This window comes from Emys orbicularis, chromosome 2, assembly GCF_028017835.1.
Source record: "Emys orbicularis isolate rEmyOrb1 chromosome 2, rEmyOrb1.hap1, whole genome shotgun sequence".
NCBI classification, from domain to species: domain Eukaryota; kingdom Metazoa; phylum Chordata; order Testudines; family Emydidae; genus Emys; species Emys orbicularis.
This window is the reverse complement of record NC_088684.1, coordinates 107,430,803-107,452,250: the sequence shown is the minus strand read 5'-3', so window position 1 is coordinate 107,452,250 and position 21,448 is coordinate 107,430,803.

The following is a 21,448-nucleotide window of genomic DNA, read 5'->3' as shown; positions in this document are numbered from 1 at the left end:
CAAAAATCAAGGATGGTTGGATCCAGGGTCCTGGATTAACACACTCTAGAGAGGTCAGCGCCAGATGAGGCTCTGTCTCAGGGGTGGGCAAACTTTTTGGCCCGAGGGCCATATCTGGGTATGGAAATTGTATGGCGGGCCATGAATGCTCACAAAATTGGGGGTTGGGGTGCAGGAGGGGGTGAGGGCTCCGGCTGGGGGTGTGGGCTCTGGGGTGGGGCCAGTAATGAGGAGTTCAGGGTGAAGGAGGGGGCTTTGGGCTGGGGCAGTGGGTTGGCGTGCGGGGGGGGAAGGAGGAGGGCACTGGCTGGGGGGGAGGGTTCTGTGGTGTGGCTGGGGATGAGGGGTTGGGGTGCAGGGGGTGCTCTGGACTGGGACAGAGGGGTTTGGAGGGTGGGAGGGGGGATCAGGGTTGGGGCAGGGGGTTGGGGTACAGGAGGGGTTCAGGGGTGCAGGCTCCAGGCAGCGCCTCCCTCAAGCAGCTCCCAGAAGCAGCGGCATGTCCCCCCTCTGGCTCCTACGCGGACGCACGGCCAGGTGGCTCTGCGCACTGCCCTGTCCGCAGGCGCTGCCCCTGCAGCTCCCATTGGTCGCGGTTCCCGGCCATTGGAAGCTGTGGGGGCGGTGCTTGGGGGGGGGCAGAACGTGGAACTCCGTGGCTGCCACTACACATAGGAGCCGGAGTGAGAGACATGCCACTGCTTCTGGGAGCCACAAGGAGTAGGGCAAGCCCCCAACCCTGCTCCCCGGAGGAAGCTCGAGGGCCAGATTAAAACGTCTGGAGGGCCAGATGAGGTCCTCGGGCCATAGTTTGTCCACCCTTGCTCTATCTGGAGCTTATCTGCCCCAAACTGGGAGGTGGTTCAGACCTGAGGGTTTCAGTTTGGTTTCTCAGTTGGTTCCTCAGGCTTTTTGCTTTTTAAATCCCACTCAGTTTAACCACTTTAGGATGTGTTGTGTTTTGGTTTTTTTATAAAACTCTTTTTAGTTCAGTCCCTTCCTGCCTTAAAAAAAAAAACCAAACCACACAACATTATAGAAACTGGAAGCTGAAATTGTCAAATCAGTGTGGTTTAGCACTTCAGCTACTGCAGAGTACTACAGACAACTGAACTTCCACTTCACAAAATTCACTTCTCTCCCCCCCCCCCCAAATAACCCTCCTCCCCTAGACCCTAGTCCACAAAAAATGGACTTTGGGGAAGATTTCGTAATACATTAAAGGTCAGTCTATGAGTAGTGCTTGCACAGTTGCATGGGGCCTTGAAAGGAGAGTACAAAGAGCTTCTACCACTCTTTACCAAGGGCAACTGCTGGCCAAAATTGCACTGCCTGTGGTCGGATGGAGGGAGAACAAAGAGCACACAACTGTCAGGGCAAATTCTTGCCAACCTTGAGAGCAATAGGAGGGTGGGGAGAGGAGATGGGACCATTTTTGCTTCCAGCTCCAGCTACTCACTTGAAAGCATAGCACTTGTGTAAGATGTTAGATTAACCACCCTGGGACACTGACATCCACCATTAGATCCTGAATTAGAAAAGTACACGCACAGCAACGCTGCAAGCTTCCCCATATTGCCCCACCAGTTTGGCTCAACTCTGACTCCCACAAGATGAGAGGGCAATACATTTTCCATGCTCACTCAAGAGTCATTCTTTCTGCCAAAGCTGCCATATATAATAGCTGTTTCATCTACATGGATGGCTGTCAATTAAAAACAACACTAAAATCATCACCAACTTATTAAATATACCAGTAGGCAAGCAACCATCACATAGTAATGTTTCTCCATTACCATCAGCTGAATCTATATTTAAACTGGTGACCTAGAGATGGAAATGCTCTACTTCTACACTACCAGCACTCTGATCTCTCTTTATTTTCTTGGCATTCTTTATTTTCTATGACCCATTAAAGTCTCTTCCCCAATTGACTATCAGACAGCTAGTGAAGAACCTATTCTTTTCTGAGACAAAAGGGAGACACAGAACAGGTTTTCCTGATATTCTGCAGAGCACTGCCTCCATAGATAGAAAATGAGTAAGATGCAGTTACTAACTCAGTCTTCCACTTAGGGAGAAGTCCTGTGGAATTGAATAGGGATGACAATAATTAGATTCTATAGAAATGCAATGAGTTTCAGTAGACGCTATCCATACCACCACAGTGTAAATAAGGATAACTCCACTGAAGTCGATACAGTTGCACTGGTGTAAACCTGATGATGTAAAAAACAAATCAGACTCATAGAATTTAATACTAAATGAGATGCTTCTGCAAAGTTTTATGAATCACTCTACAAAATTCTATAGCGGGGATAAAATGCTCGATTTAATCAATAGGATGGTTAAATAAAAACTCCTTTAGAAAAATTTCCTGCTAAATTCATTAGGACTTTCCCCATACGTGCTGGGTAATGTTTTTGGCAACAGAGAAAGTTTTGTTGGTTTGTATGGGCATATCTTCTAAGAAGTTACTCCAGACAGAGAGAGATGAAGAAGGTATTCACAGTATGGATGATATGGATAAACAAAAAAAAAGAATGGTACTACAAATAAGACACTAGCATGTCTCCAAGATCTAATTCACTGGTTCCCAAACTGTGGGTCACCGCACCGTCAGCAGATGAAGTTGGTGCAATCCCTAGTGTGTGGAGAATTCCATTTTGCTCTGCAAAGCGTGACTCCTCATGTATGGTGTGCAAGGTAAAGATGCATGGAGGATGCCATTATACTCTTCAAAATGGCATCCTCCATGCTGTCTGGGGTCCTGGGAGGAAATAATTACCAGTAATTAAAATGGGGTGGTGATGGCAAATATTTTGGGAACCCCTGATCTAACTCCTTAACCATGATATAGTACCACCTGGTGACTCCTCATAATATTACAGGGTGGGAAGGGAAAATAGTTGGGTGACCATGTTAGTGGTCACCTTTAGATCTGTAGTAGTCTCTGCAGAACCCAGGTAGGCTCCAGAAATCCTGCAAATGCTATGGCTCATAAATGTTGAGCTACTGTTTAAGGTCCCATGTGAAGAAATCTTTGCTATTGGTAAGTAGTTTTGTGTAGATAAGAATCACTTGACCAATGAACCTTTTGACCACTAGTATATTCAATTAGAAACTCTACACCAGAAAAAGAGCACTATTTATTCCCAGCAATACAGCAGCTCCAAGTGATATAACTAAATACATAGTAGACAAAAAAGTACCTAAAGAACCAGCTGTCTATCACACCAAAGTAAATGAAAATTCCATTCCATCTATTGTGCTCCCACAGGAATAATGCACACAACAAAGTTTCAACCAAATGGAAAATACAATAGCAGCACTTAAGTTAATCTTCTTGTATCTGTTCTCAATTTTACAATGAGTACATTTAAACATCTAAAATAATTATACTCAAATTGTTTTTAAATTAAATGTCACAGAACATGGTTGAAAGAAAACAGCCTTCCGTGTAGGAATTATATACTGTTTTAAAACATGGTTAAACAATAGGAGGTATATTTAAAATGAGGATGGCGGGCAGGATGTATTTTGGTGATTTCCCCACACACACACACCCCACACCCCTCACAAAAATACCAAAACCCTTGAACAGCATTGGCCTTAGATTTCCCCAACAAAAGATTGAAAATAAAATAATTTCTTCCTGAAGTATAGTCCTTTTAAAGAAGAAGTTATGTTCTGTGGAAAATATTAGCATATCAAGAGACATTGATTCAGTTCTAATCCAAGCTCTGCCCCTTACTACAGCCAGTTCTCTCTGAAGTTCTCCTAATTTACTCATTTTGGCTGGAGGGCTCTAAAGAACTGGAGTGAGATGGTGAAAGAAGCATCTTGCGTTTCAGCCTATCCAAATTGAGGGCTGAGGGGAAATTAACACTGCTTGAGGACTTAATCTGGTCATATCTCAACTAATCAATTCCCGCCCATTGCAGGGATCCCAGGCATCGGTGGCATCTTCGTCTCTCCCGGTCTCTGTCTGTGGCACACAACAGTTTAGTCTCCTAAGGACTGAAATGCAGTGGTCTAACTAAAGTCTTTGAGCTAAGTATAGGGTATCTGGATGAAGTTTGATGATCTGTGGGTGCGGGAGGTCAGACTGAATGATCTAGTGGTCCCTTCTGGTATTTCACTGTCACTAACTCTCACAATTTTATCGTGAGTCTCATGATATCTGGTGTATTTCTTAAAGCTCCAGCTCCTTCAGTCGTGATTATGTGAGACTCTCAGCCTCCATACAACACCTTTCTGACCCTCACAGTTGGGGACAAAAGCTTAAAATTATGAGTGCTAATGGCTCAAAAAAACAGAAGGCAAATAAAGTACCCCAAACATATTATTTTTGTAAGCACTCACTTTGTTTATAATAATAATCCCTGTCATTTGATTTCTTGAAAAAGGTCCAAATATAGGGCTGGGGGGGGGGGTTCCTTGGCTACTCTTACCTCCAATATGGCTCTGCCTACAAAGTCCAGCTTTGGATGTTTTGGTCTTGCTGAGCGTCTTGTAGGGTTTTGTGACATTAATGGGGGAATTACGAGGATATAGAACACCTCTAACAAACTTTGTTAATGTACAGTTAAGACTGTTCAGAGAACATCCTACCAACACAATTAAAACCAAGAAAAATGCAAATTAAGTACATAATTGAAACCTGCACACTATGTTCACCCCTTCAATTTGTTTATTTTGCCACCCCACATCACATAAGCTTCATAGATCTCCTGGTCACTTGTAGCCAAAAGCCTGCCTTAAGCTGATCAGTGAGAGAGAGACAGAGAGAGTGTGTATGTACTTGGGATGGGGAAGGGAGTTGTATGGTTTACTTTGATTGTTTGCATGGTGGTTTTACAGTGTCACAGAAGGATGATATATCATTACCATAGTGTTATGTGAATAGTGTCATGGTAGTTAGAAGCCAAGGGAAAGGAATGTGGTTTGTAATGCCTATAAAAAAAAGATTGTAGAGAACTGGTTGACAGCATTTAGTGTTTTAAGGAGTGAAGGTTTGTGAGAGAAGAGACTTGTATGTTTTGGCTGTCTTGATACAGATCAACCTGTATAATGTGAATGCTAGTAGGGTGAAACACATGGGTGGGCGGCATGTTGAGGACTCAAGTGGAGGAAGAGTTCAGGTCTGCATGAGGAGAATGGGGGTGGGGGAAGGCCTGTGGTAATAGGAATGTGTGTGGGAGCACGGAAGTGTAGAAAGAGCATGAAGATGAGCAGGGTTGGGGAGAGGAATAGTGGCCATGTTGGGCTTGAACTAGGGGTTGACTCTAAGGTAGGAGAAACAAAGCACAGAGCAGTTCCACTTTGATGAACCTTCTGCGTATTTCATCACAGTAGGGTTTCTTTCTCCACCTGCCCTCTGTCTCCCCAGCACTTTTTTGACATTTGATGCCATTGAGCAGCTTCAAACAACCACCATTTAAAACAAAAATGAGGGGGCGTGTAGACCCTACACTGCAACAGCCCCCAACGGTTAATGGACGGAGCAGCTGCTTCCCCACTTGTGGCTAATTATTGGACCACCACCATCTGGGATAAAATGCTGCAGCTCAGGCAGAGAGGGGCTTCTGCCAAGGAGCCTGAGGAGGACTCTGCATTGGCTGTAAACAAAAGGAAACCACTGGAAGGAGCTGCTCTTCGAGGGGGGGCCTGGAGGCAGATGAAGGTAGGAAGTGGCTGAGAGAAGCAGCAGTGGTATAATATCATTGGAATATTTGTTTGATGGACTCTATTACCCCGGGAGGGGTGGAACTGTAAGCAACCTAGTCGAAGGATTGAGTTGTAAGAAGGGGCAAACCACTGCTGGCTTGGAGTGGCCGTCAATAGGTGCTGCCAGATTCAAAGAAGCTGCTATATTACACCTGGACGCAGGGGGGTGCACCGGCCAGTAAGTGACCCTTCTGCACCCTGCCAGAGAAAATACCCTTCCCTGCCCAAACACAGAATTTTCACTTCAGAATTACCTAGGCTTGAAGCCTGGGGTGGGCAAGTTTAGTCCTGCACCTGTAGCAACTCTTTCATACATAACAATTTGTGACTTTAAACATTTTACCCCAGAGCTTTGCAGGGTGAGAAATAGATGCCTTACACCATTGGGAAGGGAAGAGTCTGAGCTTCCCTTTGAAGTCCATAGCAGTTGCTTCTAGCCCAAAAGCTCCCAAAATATCAGACTTTCAGGCTGTGGTGTTTTTTGAGATTTCTGGCTTCTTCTGAATTATTTATGTCTTAATAGGGTTGGGAAGATACAAAGTGGAGCGTCAATCATAGTTTAAAGTCTGTCTAAAATATTTCTGAAATAGATTTTTCTTTAGCCTGTGCAAAGTACAAAAAATAAGTACGGTATAGTATAAAGATGGCAATTATTTGGTCTGGCCTGCTGTGACATACCAGGGTACGATCCAGTGTAATGAGCAGCTGTGTCACACTCGCCTGCAACCTTGGGTGCCTTACAATGCTTTGTTGAAGTAGCTTCCACCTGGCCTGCTCACAAACAGCCTCCCAGCATGCAAACCACACCCTGAGTGTTTGTGTGTAACTGCAGCTGGCTCTCACCAACCTTGCTTATACTGCAGGGTGACCCCAACGCACACCCCAGTCTTAGATTTTCCTCAAGAAATGTACGTCCTGTACTGCCCAGCCCTTTCCTGGCCAATACAGGTTACATTGTCTGTTATTTCTGTAATAGAAATAATATGCACACAACTTGCCACCACAAATGGAGTTTCCCAGACACCTCAATTTAAACCCACTGGGTTAGATAAAACAAGTTTGTAGTTCATAAAGAGATTTTAAGTGAGTGCAAGTAATGAGGCATAAATAGGGTGACCATATTTCCGTAAACTGAAAATGGGACACCGGGTAAGCAGCCACACCAGGTGACTCGGGCCAGTCCCATGTGGGGCTGGCGTAAGTCACCTGGCATCACTGCGGCCCGAGCTCTGATGCCGTGGGACTGACTGCCTGAGCCGGGGCTGACAGCCTGAGCCCCTCCGCAGGGATTTGGCCTGAACCGTCCGCCGTTACCACTCGCCAGAGCCGACGTCACAACTTTTTTGGCAATACTGGGCATTTGTCCCGTTTGCTCTTGCCCGAATGTTCCTCCGTGCCCCTCTTTTTCTCAGTATAAATATACCTGTGGGGCTTAAATCGTTCTGTGTAAAGTGCTTTCAAAGTTATTAAATGAAAAGTGCAGTAGAATTGAAAAGTAATAATTATAATAATCAATAACGTGGGTAAATCTTAGGAGAGCATTAATATAGCTAAAAACTTAATTCAATCTCTATCTTCTGGTTGCTCCAAATTGACTTTAGTAAAATAGTATAAAATTGGACAGATAAGTTTCAGCCTGCGCAATGCACAAGGTGGCTACAGTATTCTGCATGAAGCTAATAATCATAAGTAATAAAATTAATATAAATAAAGCTACTTTTTATATTTACAAATAAGCATGACCATATCAGTTCCATTCTCAGATGCCATCACTGGCTCCCTATTTATTTCAGGACCCAGTCCAAAACTGACCTTTTATTTTTTAAACGTAGCATGGACTTGCAGTTCCTCCAAGCTAGAACATTCTTACAACTTTTAATCTTATTTCAAAACTCATCTCTTTTTCTTCCTGCCACACTCAATTCTTCTATTTAATCTGTCTCAGAAATCTGATGTATGTGCCTCTGTATGGAGATTTACAGGTACGCAAACAAAGGTATTTTTATTTTTGGAGTAGCAGGCACAGAAGAAGCTATCTTCCACTAACCCATGTGGACCCTCTCACTCAACCACAAGCCACATAACATTTTCTGTTGATTCTACAACATGTAATTTTTCAACTTAACTCAGCCTTCAGTGAGAATTGTGCTCCAGGGAGTACGTTGGTCAGAGAATAGATGTTAGTTGTTGTAAGTAGTAGAGTAATATAACATGCACCAATTTATCATCATTAACTGGGTGTTTAAAACAAGTACAATTCACTTGCTGAGGCGGCAGAGTAAGAGGTGCAGCAACTATTAGGAAAATGTAAAGTAAATAGAGCTGGCTGAATAATGGTCTTTACAGTTCACTGCAATTTCAAAAAATAAAAATATAGTTTCAGGTTGAACAAAACATTTCAACAAAATATTTCATTTTCATTTTGACCATTTAACTGTTTTTAAATATAAAATTAAAGAAATTTTTGAAAGAAAAAGTTCTGTTGGTACCCTGGGATTAATTTAGAGAGCAAAGTGCACCTGTCACAAATAAGATTCTTTTATTCAGGCAGCTACTTAGATGGGATTGATGAAACACACAGAAACTATATGAACTTTAGTTTATACAGACAAATATAATTGCAATTGGAAAATCAATATACATAAGTAAAATAATAAGATGAGTACAATAGAGTTTTCCTGCAGTGTTCATATTTACAATCTTATGGAGACCACTAGAAACAAAGATGGAAGAAACAGTCAGTGGGGCCCCCACAAGAGGAAGGTGCTGGTCCAGGCTTCCTACCTGGTTGCCCCATTTGTCATCCCAGTGATAAGTTTGACAATCTTTTATACATCTTTTCCACTCAACCCACATATATCTGGGACCATATCTAATTACCCTAAGTCTCAGCCCCTATTCATATGCAGTATTCTGGAAGACCAGTTTTAAGGTTCCAGTTGTCCATATGTGGTATTGCCTTTGACCATCATTACATTTCCAATAGATGACCAAACTATTTGCGTCAGTTTCTTTCCCAATAGTTTTGATATGTCAATGTGGTCAGTCCTCATTGCAAAAAACCTCATTTGTGGTTTACCTGTTTATTCAGACGATGCATTGCTAAACTATCACAAGATAGATATTTCTAAATTTTTTAACCCTAGGTCAAGCACATATCATACCATCACCTTCAGTCAAGCACATAATACTCATTCTAACCTATGCCAACTTCTACTGCCCTTAACAGTTAATGCTTAGGACCTATAGCCAAGCCTATTTTTAATCCATATATTTTGGTTATTATTTCTATAAGCATGCTTAGCAGATAGATTATATTTTACCCAAAACTATAGACCTTCCAAGATCAGGTCAGGGTCAACATGTCAAACTGAAAAATCAAAAAGTTTCATTTCAAAAATGTCAAAACAAAACATTCTGACTTTGTCACTTTTTAAAAAAAATTATTTTTGATTGAAACAATTCAATGAAATTGACACTAATTCACCAAACATTTCAGAAAAACATTTTGTGCAAAAAATTTGCCCAGCTCTAACAATAAAGCAGGACACACATACTGTCTTAAACCCTCCTGTTAGTTACTTTTTCTTCTACACTTCAATTCCACCACATTTGCATGCAAGTTTCATTCATTTTGCAAAGATATTCAAAGTCAAATCTGTAACAGTTCCATTCCTTGGTCCTGCCCTTACTCTCACTGAAGCTAGTAGCAGAACTCCTAATGGTGCATCATCACATATGCTATACCATTTACATTTCGTGTGTAAATTACAGTGCTGTTTATATCACCATTGAATTTTTCCATTGCAGTTAATCCCACTTACATCAGGGCTGACTTTGGCCCTTTGTTTCCATAATTTAATCTTTTTAGCAATTTATGTACCATACTTATGATTAGTATAGAACATTATGAATCTGCTGTAGGTTCTATGTTCCATTAATGCCTTATTCAGTCCTCTTTCTGTGGAACAATTGCTTTGTTCACCTCATCACCACCCACACATTAGGAAGAGTAAACTTTTAGTGATAGTCCCTTGTCATGTAGCTGCAGACAACATTCCACATCCTAGCAGACTTGCACATTTTTTGCCTAACTAAAATATTAGAACAAAAGTTTTCAAAGTTTTAAAAAGTTACACATACCCAGGTGACAACACCAAAGACAATGACATTCCAAAGAATTGTCATTAAGAGACATCGCTTTTTTTGGTCTCCCATGACTCACGCCCATTTTAGGTAGTTTCCAAAGGTGATGTCTCTTTGACAGGAAACACTGTCTCATCAGCACACTGTGGCGTGTACAATAATATTTCATTCTTCATTTGATTCCATGAACAACCTCTGAATCAAAACCCCTTTCTTAACTGTGTTTTAATACATTTAATTTTTTTTCTCCTTTTACTGCTTAATATTGGAGTTGTTCTTTTCCTGGCAAGCACATAGCTCTAATTCCAATTTATGCTGCATTTTTTAAAATAATTCTGAGGGCCAGATTGTCATTAAACACTAAAAGTCCACTTTAAAACTGGTGTTAACTGAGGTCAGAATGTGGCCTTATAAGTTAGCTCTTTATTTCTTCACTTTGTTATACTCGACACCAGACATTGCTGGGTAAGAAATAAAGTTTATGGGACAGATGACACCTGTTCAGTCTCAGAGAGCATGGGCAAAAAAGTTGTCCACCCCCAGTGAGGTGTGTTGCAAAAGGCTACAGTGGGTAACACTAGGAGAAATGCCAAAAGAACCACAGAAGAAAAGTGAATTGAAGGGTGGTTGGATCACAGATTCAGAGGCTTTGTGTTGGCATGGCCAGATTAAGGTATGGGCACCATAAATCCAGGCTGGGGCCCCTATGTGATCACATCAAAATTTCACCTAGAAAGAGTAGGAATGTGTAGGCCTCATGCTCGGAAGCAAAGCTTGAAAACGTGTCCCAAGGTAAGAAAGACAATGACATTTTCCCAAACCTGAAGAGAACAATAGCTATGAAGTGTGATCTTACCCTACCCATCTCTATGGAGTGTTAACTCCCAAGACACACCTCTGGGAACCCTGCCAAACTACATCAGCAGAGCACTCTGTGTCTGTCAGGAAGAGAAAAGCACAGTGGCCCCAGTCCACCCACACACACATACTCCCCAGCTGCTGGAGTATCAGGGGGCACACTTGCTACTTCTAACAGGACAGGAGGCCCCTTGCCAATGGCACTCCAAGTGGAAGGCACAGGGGCAATGCCATGTGTATGAGGCCCTGATAGGCACCTTGTGTCATTGTATGCTGAGGGCCCTGGATTGCATAGATCTGATCCTGGGTGCTGGCCCTCTGCCTGTGGGTGAATTTCACCCAAAAAGTTCTGACGTGAGGGTTTTGGCTGGTAGCATGGGCGGCTCTAGCTTTTTTGCCGCCCCAACACGGCTTGCCACCGAATCCACGGGATTGCCACCGAATCCACGGGACCGGGGCAAATTTACCTTGGAAACACAGCTCTAAATCTTGGATTAAAAGATTTGAGATTAACATCAGAGCTCAGTGAAAGAGATCAGACTAACACTAAACAGAATCCCTGCTATGCTATCAGAAACAACAATATGTGTGATTTTGCCTCCTGGTTAATGCCACCGGTATGAAGACAATGAAAGAACAAGAAGATTCTACAGGGATATCTGGACAAAAATCTGAAAAGGCACCAAATAAGACCAAAAATAACCACATTTGACTCAAATAATCCTCCCCCCCCCCCCCAGACTGTAGTAGTAGTAATCATTTTATTGCCTAAGCAATCCTTCCCTGTTGAAAAACTATCCTTTCTGTGCTCAATCAACTGTGTCATCAGGGGATAACACCCTGTAAAGTTCTCTCCTCTCTCCTTGACACGCCACCCTCATGCACACACTGCAATCTTTCTTCCACTAGGTAATTGATTTAAATGCAAGCAGGCTATACAAAAACGTTCTCTACCTTACTGATAGCAATGTATTACACAGGATTGAGTGTTAAAACTGTAATTCATATGTGGGCCCTTGTGCTAAACCATGCACAGAGAACTCACGCTGCCTCTCGGTTTGTAAACTCAGGCCTACCAAATTAAATTATAACCTTGCCGTTAAAATTCAGATACAAAAACATTGTTCCTCAAACAGTGGAAGTGCAAATGGAACAGACTTTATGAGAATACTATGAGACACATTAAAGAGGACACAAATCTGCAAGTTGCACATCAAAACACGCACACACACACAAACAAAACCCAGACAGAAATTAATCTTATTCTATTTCCCTCTTCATATAACACATGAGAAGTGTGGAATTAATGCTGGTCTTGACAGACACGTAAAGCACAGACGTAGCAGCTGAGAGTTATCCCACTTGTAAGTATCTAGGGAACTAAAGTGCTCTCACGTTTTAGACAGGGTTGGCAGCTGCTCTGCTAAAGAAAGGGAGACAAAGCACTTCATACATTTTCATTTGGGAATTTCACATATGTAACTGAAGCATCATTTAGTAAGTAAAGGAGAATGTTATTCCACTAATCAACAATTTATTCAAATACCTCATATTTACTGAGTAAAATCAGACAAGTGAATTTACAATTTAAAAAAGAAACTTATTATGGGAGAAAAACACTACATTGACATTATTACTGTTATACAACCCCTTCTTACCCCAGATAACATCTAAGTGATGTAGCTGTAAATGTAGACATATGTGGTGCTAATTTCAATAAACAGACCTCAAAAAGCCACCTCGATAATTATAGCCCTGTTAATGAAGTCTGTTCTTTATCCCCTCCTACAGGAAGTTTAATTATCCCAGTATTATTCTGCACGCAGAAGTAATTTCCTGAAGGTGACCTTTTTCTAGGCAGTATCCATAGTAACAGATTTCCAACTGCTAACGGTGTGACACTGCTTGTACATCGCAAACGTTACAGGGAAGCTGAGGATTGATGTTTTAGCTTACCCACTAGAGACAGTGGCTGCATAAATACTCATAAATTGAAGAGCAGCATTGTTAAAAGAAATTTAAGACAACACTCACTGTTCCCTTATTAGCAGTCCTTATTCCACAGGCCTTTGACATCCCCCCCACACAAAACTACAATAGCTAAAAACAGAACTTGAGCAGACAAATTTGTGAAGGGAAAAGGAGAAACTGTCCTTTGCATCTTTCTCCAACATCTAATAGTACATCATTATGGATCAGTCTCTGATCTCACATACACTGGTGTAAATCCAAAGTAACTCCATGGATGCCAATAATTCTTTTGGATTTAGTCTGGCTGTAACAGATTAGAATATGGCACTAATGGATCTTTACTCCCCACATTAGCCTTAATGGGAGATATGTGAACATGTCAAAGGAAGACTACATAGCCCTAAGATTATGTTTGTCAAAGTATGCACTAGAGCAGGGGTGGGCAAACTACGGCCACGTCCGGCCTGTCAGACGTTTTAATCCAGCCCTTGAGCTCTCGCCGGGGAGTGGGGTCGGGGGCTTGCCCCACTCCGCGTGTGCCGCAGCTCCCGGAAGCAGCGACATGCCCTCCCCCCCCGGCTCCTACATGTAGGAGCAGCGAGGGGGCTCCACATGCTGTCGCTGCCCCCGCCCCAAGTGCTGCCTCCACAGCTCCCATTGGATGGGAACCATGGCCAATGGGAGCTACAGGGGCAGCGCCTGCAGACAGGGCAGCACACAGAGCCACCTGGCCACGCCTCTGTGTAGGAGCCAGGGCGGGGACATGCTGCGGCTTCCGGGAACTGCTTGAGATAAGCGCCACCCAGAGCCTGCACACCTGACCTCCTCCTGTGCCCCAACCCCCTGCCCCAGCCCTGATCCCTCCTCCCACCCTCCGAACCCCTCAGTCCCAGCCCAGAGCACCCTCCTGCACCTCAAACCCCCTCATCCCCAGGCCCCTAACCCCAGCCAGAGCCCTCCCTCCGCACCCCAACCCCCTGCCCCATCCCAGAGCACCCTCCCACACCCTGCACTTCTCATATCTGGCTCCACCCCAGAGCCCGCACCCCCAGCCGGAGCCTTTACCTCCTCCCGCACGCCAACCCCAATTTCGTGAACATTCATGGCCCGCCATACAATTTCCATACCCAGATGTGGCCCTTGGGCCAAAAAGTTTGCCCACCCCTGCACTAGAGCTTACAACCATTCAGGAATTCTGTAAACCTACCAGGCATCCCAGCCCATCAGCCTCGCCTGAGAAAACTTCCATAAAACTCAGTGCACAGGGAAACTAAGAAATCGAGTCACTACATCAGCAAGAAATTAAACTATCAACAGGCACTAAAGAGTTGCTGAAAAACCCAAATCTCAGAATCACATGCAAGAGTGGATCAGTCACATGATCTTAAAGAGCAGACATCAAAGCTTAGGTGGGCAAGCGTCATTCTGTGTAGTATCTCCAGAGTTCCTCAGCTTCCACAGCATTGATCCTTACCTACCAACACAGGTGACTATCAGCATAGCAAAGCAAATGCAAAAAGCATAGAATCCCATTCTTCACACATTAATAAAACAGAGCTCTCAACCTTCTCTTTCTTACAGCTCATTTTTTCACAAAGGGAGGCTGAGGCCACGGTTTAATCAGCCACATATACACAAACCAAAACCCTCCATGGGTAATTTTGTGCTTTCTCTCTTCTTCTCCAGTCATCTTGGCTTAAACTGGAGTCTCCAGACACAATGTGAAGAATTTGCAGTGGACCAAAGCAGGGGGAAGCAAGTTCCCTCAGCTTGTTCACAAGCAGTTTTAATTTGTGGGTAATTTAGCACAATGTCACCTACAAAGCAAAGGGTGACATTAGGGCTGTTTGAAATTTTACATATCAAGACAGACTTAAAACAGGGTGTTTTCTTCATTTTTGCGTAATTACAAATAACAGTTACCTTTTGACTGAAAAATTGCCCTGAGTTGTTCTGTTTTGTCCATAAACAGAAAGCAGACAAAACAAAAATCTGAACATCTCAAGCTTTGTGGAAGTTCAGATCCAGATCCTAAGTCCATGCGTGGCCCATATTTAACCAATAAGCTGAACCAAAGCTATGAATCTAGTAATTTGGGAAAGTTTGGTTTTGGGTGGGAACTGTCTGGCTTGAGCCCATCTCTAGCCATAAATAAAAATCACGTGTCCCTGACAAAACTGCTTTACCATTAGAGAAAAAAATGAACTTGTGCATCACAGAGGGGCATCACAGTTGCTGTGATATTTTCCTGACCCTTGGATATGTCTTGCCTTTATGAACAGGAACTTCTTATTAATCTCATCAGATTACTGTTTCCTCAGATGCAGAATCCTGCTTCTGACAGTGGCCAATATCTGATGCTTCAAGCAAAGATGAAATTCCATGATGCACATAGAGTCTGACTCAGCAAGGTACTTAAGCACATGAGCAGTCTCAGTGAAGTCAATGGGACTACTCATGCATTTGCGTGTGCTTAAATATCCTCTTGAATCTGTGTCCTCGTCCGTTCTTCAATTAATTCTTTCCTAACCCCTCTGGTGATCAATTTTCACCACGAAGCTGGAAATTTGATTAACCTGGTCCCTAAATGTTTGTTATCACAGAATATGTAACTACAAATATCACTGCTCACGAAATTAGCCAGCTCTTCTAAAAATCCAACCACATTACTTGACTGGTATTCTGGTAGCAATGAATTCACAAAGTTGACAGTATGCTGCAGTAAATATTATTCCCAAGGAGAGCTGAAGAAGGGAAGGAACTGAAGGAGTCTTGGAATTCAAGGGAGAAGTTAAGAAAGATATGGGGAGGGGGAAGGGCAAGGAAGTAACATCACATTTAAGGGGTTAAATTAGCACCAGCAGTAGTAGTGTTGTACACTGCTTTTCATTTTATTTTGTTCAGAAATGGCTTGAGCCAGAAAAGAGAAATAATGAGGAAACTTTTCTCAGTTGTGTTATTGTGTCTGGGGGGAGAATCTAAGGAGAATGTGAAATGGGCTGGGAGCTGTGAGAGGCTAGTGACAACAAAAACGAGAGGAGAACACATTAAAAGACAAGATGAGAGGAAAAGGCCACTGCCTTAATTCCCTTTCAATTAGCTCCAAAATGCCGCCCCAAAATGTTACTTGGTTTCCAATGAGAACATACGATGCCGGTGCATAAACAGCAGGAGCAGGTAAGGAAAAGGAAACAGCACTGGAGGCAAACTAAGCATATCCCCTGGTAGTAATGACATCAACCAAACCCAGGCGAGACCTCCCAAGGCACCAATCGCAGCTTTAGTATCCACTCATTTTCTTTCTTCACCAGCCCCAAAGCAACAAGAAAAGCAGTTTAATCTTCTTGGCATCTGAAACCAAAAAGATTATTTTTCCTCCTTTAACATCTACCAATTTGCCGCCCAGTTCTTCTTGTACACTGCAATGTAGATGGCTGTATTGCAAGAGCCACACAAACTACCTACTGAAGTCAATGACATTGAGAGCTTCTGCCTAGTTCAGGAGAGTGTAAATCCATATTTACACTCCGACGAAGTGGGCATTCACCCACGAGAGCTTATGCTCCAATACATCTGTTAGTCTTAAAGGTGCCACAGGACTCTCTGTTGCTTTTTTACAGATCCAGACTAACACGGCTACCCCTCTGATACTTAAATCCATATTAAACTTCCACAAAATGCTCCCAAGTTAGCCTTAGTCCCTATAGGCCACTTCTAGTCCAAATAAAACACGACATGGTGGTGGCATAGCTGGAATTCTACGAACAGAACAGGCACTTTTTCCCCCTTGGCTATGAAGTGCTTGTGGGGCCTCTCACTCCACTCTCCAATACTTATTCTACCTTCAAGCAGCTGGAAGAACAAATCTGACAGATCAGTTCCATGATCACAGTTGCTCAAATATGGTTTAGAAAGCAATAGAGGAAGGAAGGGGAGAGGAAAAGCAGACAGAAAGACAGCCATATTTTCCTCACCTTTCCTCTCACTGCAAGGCAATGTTCCACTTCAGTGCGTGGCTTTGAAGGCCGTCCATGCTCATCCTGCTCCTGCAGGTTTGGGAGCAATCACAGGATGGGAACATGTGTTTTAAAAATGCTCTCATCTATCCCTGCCAGTAAGCTGTACACATAGGTAGCCTATATAATTGTGTGTTCTTATTGTTACCATCCTCCTGCCTCCTCAGACCCCTATTTGCCTGTAAACTCTTTGGTCCAGGGATTGTGCTTGCCTTTGTATATTTACAGCACCTTGCACAATGGGACCATATTCCTGATTGGGGCACTATTGAGTGCCGTTGCAATAATGAACCACCACCACCATCATCTTCAGCCCTGGAGCCACAACAACATTTGCATTCAATTGCTCCTGGTGTTGTAGAAATGCATAGAGGACCCATTGTGCTAGATACTATACAAATACACAACGAAGATTATGCTTGGCCAAAAGAGATTAGAATCAAAACAAATGCAGATGCCCTGACCCAGTGCTCTTCTGTACAGACACCAGTCTATGCAAGTGGCCCCAGACCCTGGGTCCCACATGCTTCTAAGCCAACTGGGTCTGGATAGAGCCTAGCCACTCTTTCTACCTCTGTGATTCTAGGGCATGTTCCACTCAGAGCTCTTGTCTGAACCCTTCCTAAGGACACAGGACAGCACAGTTCATCTGCCTTCGTGCCTGAAACCAGTGCCTCAGATTCCCTGAGCTCACACTCCCTCAGCAGTCTGTCTAGTTGTGTGCACCCCCAGTCCTAATTTATCCCTTTCAGGGACAAAGTGGCAACAAAGCAAGGAAAACAGGCTTAGCAAAGGAATTTCTTAATCACAGTCACTTTAGTCTTTGAAAACACTAGAGAGTTACAGAAGTTCTCAAACTGACAAAATTTCCTACGTCTTACCTCCCCTAGTCTGCGAGCAGGGCCGGCTCCAGGCACCAGCCCACCAAGCTTGTGCTTGGGGCGGCACCTGGAGGGGGGCGGCGCGGCGCTCCGGCCCCCGGGGAGAGCGGGGCCACGGCCGGGCTCGCCGCCCTCCCCCCGGCGCTCTGGCCGCCCTCCCCCCCTGGCGCCCTCCCCCCGGCCGCCGGGGGGAGAGCGGCGAGCCCCAGCTGGGGCTCGCCGCCCTCTCGCCGCCCTGCCCCCTGCGCTCTGGCCGCCGGGGGAAGAGCGGAGCCCCGGCCGGGGCTCACCGCCCTGTCCCCGGCGCTCTGGCCGCTGGGGGGAGAGCGGAGCCCCGGCCCGGGCTCGCCGCCCTCCTCCCAGGGCTCCGGCCGCCCTCCTCCCAGGGCTCCGGCCGCCCTCCCCCCCAGTGCCCTCCCCCCTGGGGCGGCAAAAAAGCCAGAGCCGGCCCTGTCTGCGAGTCTGAGGACTGTTTGTCTTTCAAGCTAAGCAGACTCCCTCCTGACATCTCTCTCACTTTCCAGCCATTCCTGCTTACTTGTAATAATGGTCTGCCCTTACTTGCTCGGAGAAGCAGGCCCCCTTAAAATGCAGTCTCTCTCCCTTTTCCATGCACACCAGCTGAAAGACTGCAATCTACCACCTGTGCAGTCAGCCTGATGTAGAAAGTCTATTTTCCATGGGACTAGGTCAGCAGTTAAGAAGATCAAAATTGATTCCTCTGTGATGGCTTCACAGTGATAGTCCTTGAACAAGGCATCAAGCACCTTCCCAGGACAGGGTAGCTGACTGAAATACATCATAATAGGCTTGTTTTAGGCAACATTAGTCATGCATTCACCACAATTGCGCTGGAAAGAATGCAAAAAGGGGGAGGGGGACTTAGCAACCAAAATAGACCAAATTTGAGTGGCATTGTGCGATCCCTTGCACCAGGTTGCTACACCACTTACTCAAATTTGGCCCAACCAGCTCCCCGCCATGATGGAAGGGTGGGTGGGCCAAATTTGAATGGCACTTGCAACCTGGTGTACAGTGGGCACTTGCAACCTGGGTCATAGTGCCACTCAAACATGGAGTTGCAACGCCGTTCACTCAGATTTGGCCTGTTCACCTGCCATCAAGCCAGCAGGGAAAGGGCTCCACCGCTACACCAACCAGCATTGGTCAGGGACCAGGGAAGGGCGAGTGTTTCAAAAGTGCCCTCTCATCTCCAGTACATACCACAAAATGGAGATCTTGATACCAAAAGAGAGGTTACAGTATAAAATGGAGTTCACTATTTGGTACAGACCTATCCCATCCTCTCACAGTATCATCTTTACAAAAGCCAAGCACTCAAACACAATAAGAATATAGCTAAAGATATCGTAAATCTTTTCCACCTAGTAAACACATTCATTATTACCAAGTAGAAAGAAATCACCACAATACAGCCACTCTAACTATGAACCACTGATTGTGAGATATTATTGTGTTATTTTTATCATTTGATTTCTAAATATTCTTTTCAAGGATATGGTGAAATGGGAAAGATCAGTAAAAATATATTAATTGATAGTGGGTTTGGTAAATTAATGTTTTATATGAATATGTGTATAATTAATATATAGGAAATATGAAATTAAGGAAAAGTGTATATCTTGATTTATGGTAAAAAAAAGTTCTGTGTGTGTGGCTTTTCTTTTAAGCAATATACATAATTAATCTGTATGAATATAACATATGCATCTTTTTCAGAAAGGTTCCAAGTACAGCTGCTTTATCATTTTAAAAAAAAATCTATTCCAAAATGGGCTAAAAATGAGAAGTTTTAAAAATTTTCCACAAAACAAAATTCCAGAAAAAAAATTCATTCTGATAAAACTGAAATGTTTTGTTCTGATTTTGGCTTTTTTAAATTAAAAAAATTAAGGTCAGTCTTACATTCATCTCAGTAGCACTGGAAGGACTGCAAAAGTGGGGGGGGAGGGGCAAGCAACCAAAATGGGCCAAGCCTGAATGGCATTGTGCCAAGAATTTGAAATGAAGTCATTTCAAAATGGGAAATTAAAACATTCCATTCAGAAAAAAGTCAAAGTGGACCTTTCAGACTTATCAGAACACTCCATTCAGTTTTTTTTCCAAAATGATATTTAGTCAAATCATCATGTTCCCACAAAACATATCAATTTTGATTAAACAACATTTTCCTATGGAGAAACACTGTCAGAAAATTTCCTATCAGTGCTAGTTTTGAGTTGTGTTTATATTTGGAGATTTCTTAAGAAAAGTATTTGTTTTGAAACAAAGTTAAAGTTGTGAAGAAATATAACTTTCTTACATTTGATAAGGATCATGTGTTTTTTTTATGTAGGCAGTATAAGATTTATCACATCATTAACTGCTCATTACCTTGCTTTTAAGGGCTTGAGTTTTGTAAATGATGTGCTAGAGGTAAGTACACGCATCATTTAGCAATGTTAACGAGTTTAAGACAAAGGGTTTTTTTTGTTTTAGATTTCCTCATGGTTGCTCAACACAAATCCAACATCTCTATGTTTGCTATATGTGGCCAATCATGTTCTTTCCTTTCAGCATACGTTGCAATCACTGTTACTCATCCAAGCTAGTACATACACAACCTCCTCTCTGTTTCATCCTGTGCACTGAATAAGGCAGGAGTCCTATAGAAAACATGGCACGTGGTCATGTAATTAACAACTATCAGAATTCATATGCACAAGGGGGCAGAATGAAGGCTGCACTGGCATTTTTCTAACTTTTGCAACCTAAAACACTTTTTAAGGGCTTGTCTACGAACACTTAGGCCAGGTCTACACTACCGCGGTAGTTCGACAGCTGGCAATCGAACTTCCGCGTTCGATTTATCGCGTCTGGTCTGGACGCGATAAATCGATCCCGGAAGCGCTCGCTGTCGACTGCGGTACTCCAGCTCGGCGAGAGGAGTACCGCGGAGTCGACGGGGAGCCTGCCTGCCGCGTGTGGACCGCGTCTGAACCGCGGTAAGTTCGAACTAAGGTATGTCGACTTCAGCTACGATATTCACGTAGCTGAAGTTGCGTACCTTAGTTCGAATTTGGGGGTTAGTGTAGACCAGGCCTTAGTTCTCAGCAAGTTGGGGAGTAAATCTACTCTGCACTAGCCTGCCTGGCATTAAATGTCCTTGTGGACCCTGCTGCTGCACACTACAAGTTCCCGAATGTTTTTAATCTACTTCCAATCATACAGCAATAGAATCTGAACCTGGAGCCCTCAGCATTTCAACACTGCTTGAGCTACAGGATTGCTATATTTGTTAGCAGCAGGAGACAAATGTTATCTGGGTCTGGGGTCGGCCTGAACAGATTGCTAGGGCTATGTGCTGGGTACTCTACAGGGAGAAGAGTTCATATGGGCTCTCCCCTGCTTCTCCCAGGGAGTGGTCTGGTGTCGGGACTCCCAATGATGTGTGTGCTGCTGCAACGCTGTGGACCCAGACTTAGATAACCTTTTTCTATTCAGTTATTTTGGCATACTACCAAACTTTGACAATGCAAACAACAGAAGGAAAGTAGTAATTTTGAAAAAAAAGTTTATATCCCAAGCTAGGGTCGCCAACATTCTAGTCACACCAAACTGAACATCCTAGCCCTGCCCCTTCCCTAAGGCCCCACCCCTTCCCCGAGGCCCCAGCCCCCACTCACTACATTCCCTCTCCCTTGGTGGCTCGCGCTACCCACCTTCACTCACTTTCACTGGGCTGGGGCAAGGGGTTGGGCTGTGGGACAGGGGATTCAGAGTGCAGGAGGGGGCGGGTTGAGACAGACGGTTGGGGTGCAGGAGGGGGTGAGGACTCTGGGCTGG